Source organism: Sphaeramia orbicularis, chromosome 17 (genome assembly GCF_902148855.1).
Source record: "Sphaeramia orbicularis chromosome 17, fSphaOr1.1, whole genome shotgun sequence".
NCBI lineage: Eukaryota > Metazoa > Chordata > Actinopteri > Kurtiformes > Apogonidae > Sphaeramia > Sphaeramia orbicularis.
The window spans coordinates 5,075,376-5,083,154 of record NC_043973.1 but is presented as its reverse complement, the minus strand read 5'-3'; positions in this window follow the sequence as shown (position 1 = coordinate 5,083,154).

Genomic DNA, 7,779 nt, shown 5'->3' with positions numbered 1-7,779 from the left:
CTTAAGTGATTTTTCACCATTTATTATTTATTATCCTCTGTATCTTGTGTTTTTACAGTAAAAAAATAAGTATTTTCCTCTATTTAATTCATTAATCATGTACAAAATATATGACTAATTTAATATAAACTAAGTGGGTCCATCCACTGTCATTGTTGATCCAATTCCATGGGTGTTACTGGTGAATCAGTGCTGTAGAAAATGACAGTTTTTCCTACAGAGCCTCTGAACGTCCAAATGGGTCATATCTGATGACCGTGAAAAGACGACAAACTGCATTTTACACCAATTATTTACATGTATTGATAGGATTGGTGGATCAACAGGTATTAAACAGTTTAGATCAGTAGATGGTTTTGGTCGTCAGTTGCTGTTTGGGTCTTGATGAGTTAAACATGTTGGTAGGGTGAGTATTAAAGGAGGTTACTCCCCACCTCTTCAGTTATTGAAGACTATTAAGAGCATTTCAAGATAGTTCTAATTCATTAGTCAAAATCTTAGCTATATATTAAATGAAACAAATCATATTTTTATGTTTAATAAAGAACAATAGCACTCAACTCAGTAGGCTTCTAAATTGTCAATTGGGACATATCTTAAGTCTATACTGAAGATTAGAAAGCTGCTTGTCCAACTTTGTCATCACCAGATGATCATGTGTGACACTTTGTGCTTCCTCTCCCCTCAGCTGAGGCCCCAGCTGGCTGTGTGGTAAGCCGCTGCTTCTTCCAGTGGCTGGTGGCCAGTGCTTACTGGGAAAGCTTCCAGTCACAGAGGGACTGCGATTAACCCAGGAGCAGTCCAACTCGGCAGGAAGCCCTCCACAACCAGCCACTACTATTTATTCACTTTGCAATGAAACCAATTACTTTTCGAGCAAGCCTCAGCACTGGCACTATATGTGTTGTTCTTACAGACCAATAGAGCATGTGTGTGAAAGGAGAGGCAGACGTGAAGTAGGAAACCCTCCTGAGCTGTTTCAGCAGGCTGTAAAATATACCTAAAGTCAGTTTCCATGGAGATGCGCTGGTGTTTGAGAGCAGCCTGAAGGTCACACAAAGCTCTTAAGAAAATAAAAAGTTTATTGTACAGGACACTCAAAACGGATATTTGATTTTATCTAGTGCTGAAGACATAGACCAGTTTATTCAATGCTTATTAGGCTGTGAATATTTTTCATTCAAACTTTTAACTTAAAACTTTTGATGTAACTTTTCATTAGTTTCCCAGCACCCTTTGCTACATTTTTTTTTTCACATTTCACTACAGTATCAAATGACTTTGCTAAAGCATTAAATTTAAGACTGAATCACAGCCAACATAACAATCTCAAGAATATTACATTTGGACAGTATCGCATTAAAAGTTCAATGTAGAAGATTTGCACATGGTCACATATGCTAGTTTGTGTTGGTTTCTGGAGGTTACTGGGAAATGGTCAGTATCAGAATCAGTATCAGTATAGAAATCAGTGCATTGTAGTTGGTATGTAGGCAGCAGAGATGTTTGCTAAAGAATTCCTGCCAAACCTCAGCACCAAACTCTTCCTACAAACTTGCATATGTCATGTCAGGCTCATGCATAAAAAGCTGCAAGGGCTTAAAAACACTAGAAAATTACAAAAATATACATACCTTTATTCATCACTGTTAACCATGGTTTAGAATTTTGGTTAATAACTCTTTTAATATCAGGTGAGCATACATATTTGCTGCATCAGTTAATTCAGGGTTAGAGTGATTGTTGCTCATCACTTACCCTCTCTTTCCCCTCATTCCTCCCATGTCAGAACTTTTCATCAGAGCTCTAAAGACAACATTCTATGCCCTAAGGCTGGGCCATTTGGACCAAAATAAGTTACACATTTTTGCTCTCAATTCGTCACACATCGGCACATTGTCTGGGCATGACAATCTGACTCATAAGGAAACCCCTGTCATTTTTCACACACAGGGTAGTCTGAATGACATCAATGCCATGGTTAAAGTTTGGTCAGGTTTAGGCAAGGAAACGACTTGATTTGGGTTAGAAAAAAAAAAATTAGGGAACACCTGAAACAAAAAAGACCAAGAATATATAAAAAAATAAAGACAGCATGAAACAAGACACAAGCCTATGTTGTCAATTTCAGGCATCCAAGAGGCACTGACTTACATCGTGCATAAAATTGAAGCTATAAATGTGTTGAAATGGACACTGAGGGTTCATGATATAGTATGATAACACAGGAGTAAGAACAGGCTCATGAGATACCATGAACTAGAATATGTTGGCTCTTTAAAACGAATGTGCTTGAGGGAAAGCTGTTGGAAAGGGCAAGAAAGTAAGTAAGTAAGTAAATTTTGTTTATAGAGCAGTTTTCACAGACAGAGTCACAAAGTGCTTTATCAAATCAAATCAAAATCACATCAAATTTACAGAAACCCAACAGGATCCTCCAGGAGCAAACACTTGTGATAGGTGACAGTGGTGAGGAAAAACTTCCCTTTAACAGCAGAAACCTCGAGCAGACCCAGACTCCTGAAGGATGGCCGTCTGCCTTGACCAGTTGGGGTAAAAGAGAGAGAGTGAAGGAGGAGAAAAAGAGAGCGACAGAGATATAGAGAGACTGGGGGAGAGGGGGAGAGGGGGGAGGTAGGGGGAGACACATGGAGTACAAGTAACACTGTAAAGTAGCAACTTTACATTGCGAAAACAAATAAAACAGTGCAAGTAGAATACAATTAGAATGCCCATAAAACACAATAAAGTACCATTAAAACAGTTTAAAATATGATGAATACATAAAGTGTAATCAGTTTGTGGTGGCCCTGAGTCAGGTGGGAAATTAAAAAGCCTGTTTGAACAGGAATGTTTTGAGGTGTTTTTTCAAACTCTACAGAGTCCATGGACCGTAGGTGTAGAGGCAGGTTATTCCACAGACGTGGTGCTACAGCTTTAAAGGACCTGCCACCGCGTGTGCTGAAACAGGTGTGTGGAACCATCAGCAGGTGCTGTTCTGAAGACCTCAGGCTACGAGTCGAGCTGTAGGGCTGGATCAGGGAAGCAATGTATGCAGGGGCCTGGCCATGTAGAGCCCGGAAAGTTAGCACCAGAATTTTGAAATGAAAACGATGTAAAACAGGGAGCCAGTGGAGAGATTTAAGAATGGGAGTGATGTGGGCTCTCCTGTTTGTGTGGGTCAGAAGCCTTGCAGCAGAGTTCTGGACAAACTGTAGACGGGCCAGCTCCTTCTTGTTTAAGCAAGTGAACAGGCTGTTACAGTAGTCTAAGCGAGAAGACACAAAAGCGTGAATGATCATCCCAAGCTCATTGATAGACACCATAGACCTGAGTTTGGAGATGTTGCGGAGTTGGAAGAAACAGTTTTTCACTGGGTGTTTGGAGTAGAATTCTAAAGGCACGGCCTGGTCAAAGATGACACCCAGATTCCTCAGTTTGGTCTTTACCAAAGAGCTCAGGTCTCCGAGGTGCTGTTTAATCCCTGGGACTGCACTGTCCGGGGCAATGATGAGGGTCTCCATTTTGCTGGAGTTCAGCTGGAGGCTGTTTTCATTTAGCCACTGTTTCAGCTCTGACAAGCAGTTGATTAAGGAACTCAGTTTGTGGGGCTCAGAGGATTTAAAGGAGCAGTATATCTGGATGTCATCCACGAATAGATGATAGGAGACATCACTGTACTGCAGGATAATGTAGCCAAGAAAGAAAAGGCAAAATATCCAGACAAGCTTCATATCCCCACCTGAAAAAAATACCTAGCATGTACACAATAATCACAATACAGAACAAGGCATAATACATCAAATGTATGTGATTTATAGCCCAACATACAGTATATGCCTTCACAATGGACTTGTGCAATATTACAAATGATAAATAAATTCTGACCTGACCCCTTCATACATTGGACTTTGTCTAAACTATGAAGTGAAAGTGCATGTCTAGCACATTTTTCAATTTAACACAGGAAAAATGAATGAGAGGAAGCTTAATCTTGGTGTCCATCACTATACAATATATATTTGTGAAATACATGTGTAGTTCATTCAAGTCCTAAAACACCATTGCTAAGTTTCTTTTATTGTCTTGTGCAGCAATTTAAAGGGGCATACAGAAAATGTTTGTCTTGTAATTTAGCATAAGGTTTGAAATGTTGGTTAAAACAGTTGTGTAGTTGAATCCCTGGGTGCCAAGAATTTTTTTTTTCTCCCATAGTTTTTTTCTTTTTTTTTTTTTTTTTTTTTTTAAGATAATGTTAGGGCAGTGGAAAGAAAACAGTTAGAGTGTAACTATTTGAAGTGGGAGGTGATAGTCTGACCACAGGCATTTGTTTAATAAATGTCAAGTAAACATGTCATTATTAAGTTATAAGTCATTAGTAATGTAAGTAGAGGAGGAGGGCAGCAGGTTCTGCAAATCCACTCATATCCCCAATCACTGCTCACACTAATTGACAACCACATGAGGAGAGAACAGCTAATTGATTATAGGCTTGTCCTATTCCAACACTGTGGGAACCATGGGAAATCATTCAGTGGGTGAGTCTGTGTGATGGCCAAAGGAATTAGCATTTTGGTTTGAACTGTTTGTTTCCTTAAGCACAAGGATCTGCTTATAACTTTGTTTGGATTTAGAGCTAGAGTTCTAGATTATAGTTTAACAAATGATGCTGTCATTTCATTCATTTAAATTAGCTTCATTGAAAACAGCTCGTTTAAATGTGCCATATTTTTGAAACACTAGATTACTGTAAAAGATCATTGTCATTTGTTACTGAAGTGTATCCATTTACACTTTTCTTGCTAATTCACCTTTCATGTTATTTATTTTTATATTTTATCTGTTTATTTCATATTTATAAATAATATAGACTGATGAATATATATATATATATATATATATATATATATATATATATATATATATATATATATTGTTCATTCATTCATTCATTTTCTGAACCCGCTTTATCCTCACTAGGGTCACGGGGGTCGCTTGGAGCCTATCCCAGCTACACAGGGGCGAAGGCGGGGTACACCCTGGACAAGTCGCCAGTTCATCGCAGGGCTGACTACATATATATATATATATATATATATATATATATATATATATATATATATATATATATATATAGCTTTATGTTAATTAAATTCCAAATCTATCAACATTAAATTCAAGTGAATACCTCTGTGTTTTTGAATTTATTCATCCTCTTGCAGCTACAAATTAATGACAAAATGACATGCTTCAATGTATGAACATCACCATTATGTTGTTTGTCTATGCCACAATTTTGTTCCTCTATTGTTATTTATTTATTTAAGAATCTTATTAAGTTCCCATTGTATGTTTTAAGAATTTAGCTGTACAAGCAAAGACACATTGTTGTGGTTTCTCAGTAACCCACACATACTCATGTAAAACAATTTCTAACATGAAAAAAATGACATTTTATATGACACACGTATAAACAAATTTATCATAACACACCATAACAATGATTTTGTTAACCTTTAATAAAGTGCATTTTTTTTAATGGTTGCTTTTTCAGACTAGGAGTCAGCACTCACAGAGTATGAGCTAGTATCTCAGAGTGACAAATACTGTGTTACATTGTCATGTACAATGAACACAGTGGTCACTGCAGGGACCAATGAAACACACTTGTATCAGCGACAGTTTGGATGGGCAAAGTCTTCATAGACAGCAGGGGACCAAAATAAACATGGAAGTGAAAGAGTTCATAATGTTGTCTAAGATTCTTTATAGGGAATTGCTTAAAGCTGCGTATGACTTACGCACCTGAATCTCTTCCCTCACTGTGAACAATTTCGAAGTGTACTCCACCATAAACAATCCATTTGTTTACAAACGGAGCCGGTAACTTGGGCATTTTCGGAAATTTGTCACAGCGGGCACTGTGGGAAGTGGAGCTCCACACAGCCGCATTATGGCTGCAGTGGCAACAAACATGGAAACGGTTTCATTGCCTTTTGCTACTGCAGCTGCGTGGAGCTCCACTTCCCACAATGTGCACTGTGACAAATTTCCGAAAATGCCCAAGTTACCGGCTCTGTTTGTAAACAAATGAATTGTTTATGGTGGAGTACACTTCGAAATTGTTTGTTAATCATAGAAGGACTTACAGATTCGTGATACTTAGGCTATGACTCAGGTTTTACAGATTTGATGAAAAATTGGTGATGAAAGTCATACACAGCTTTAATTTAAGTTTGAATCCCTTTTAGTGGCATTGGTTTCCTCCATGGCACACTTTTCCTTTCATGTCTCCCAAGTCCTTTACCTCATTTTTGTCATGTTGTCTAAGACCTCAGATTGCACCCATCACCACAATAAGCAGTAAGTCACAAAATCAGAGACTAGTGGTATGTTTTAATATTGTTATGTTTTCTATGTTGTTTTCATCTTGTTACTTTTGTCATTTGTGATATTCATCAATGGATATGACAAGAGGTCCTCTCTTCTATATGAGGTTATTTTGTCAATAAAAACTTAAGCAAAGTAAAGATTCTGTGATTTTAATACATTTTTTGGCAGCACTGAGAACTGCTTTTCTAAAGTAGAACGGCTCTCTACTCAGTAGGATTAATCTGCTTAGGATTCTGAGCATATTGTGTGAAACAGAATTTTTTTTTTTTACTCAAAGAAAGCTCATGGAACATGGAAATTCTCCACATTCAGCCTCACAGGCTTAGAAAAGTAGGTAATGGATATACATGAGATAGAACAATACCAGAGGAGTGTTTTTCACTACCATTTTACTCTGCGCTCCCACTGACACAGACAAAGTCTCAAGCTATGAGCTGAAGATGTTCTTCCTTCCTGCTTGATTAGCATTGTTCTTCCACTTGAGCTGTGCTGAAAACATCTAATGCAATGAATATGTGAAACTGCATTCAACTTCCCAGACTTTTCCCACTAAGAATGTGCTTCTCTTTTTTTTCTTCTTCTTCTATCTGAAATTCACTTGATCTCCTCAGTTAGTGCTGGAATCTTAGCTTATAACTCTTTGACAATACAATAATTTCTGCAGAAGTGGTTGATGTTTTTACTGTTCCCAAAAGTAGAAGCACTTGGGGGGGGGGGGGCGTGTAAATACGGCAGTAAAGCACAATCAATGATAAAAATTTCTTTATAGCTCTAAATGTCCAAGTGCTGAAATGAAAGTCAAAAGTCTGCTGTGTTTCTGGCTGTGTGCTAAGTGAACTGAACCTCACATCGTATTAATATAATGTAAAGACCATTCTTACAGTCAGGTATCATTTTCAGTGGCGAAGCTTGAAATGTTACGATGCATTTTCCCGAAAATCCATTCACTAGTCTGTTTTGTCTTGTCTTCCTGCAACTTTTATGATGTTTTAATATTTTCACATCTTTTATGTCTTCATGTTCTTACATCTGTTACACTGTTTTTTCTCTTTCTGTCTTTTTCCTTTTGATGAGATTGTCCCATCTGTTTAATATGAAATCAATCTTGGTATTGGCCTGAGATGCACAATGGAAGGAAATAATTACCCCCAAATGTGTGCAACCAAAATAGCGAGCATGTTAAAATTTAAGTAGAGGGAGAATATTGGCAGAGAAATAAGCACTCTTCTGCTTAGATACAGTTTCAAAGTATTTGTACTTTAATTGAATTAAATGACATGTTTTAATTATGTTTCTGATAGAACTGCAGAGCTGGAAAATAATAGAGACAGAAATAACAATGGAGAAACATTTGAGCCTGCTATTGTTCAAGCTTCTGAATGCACA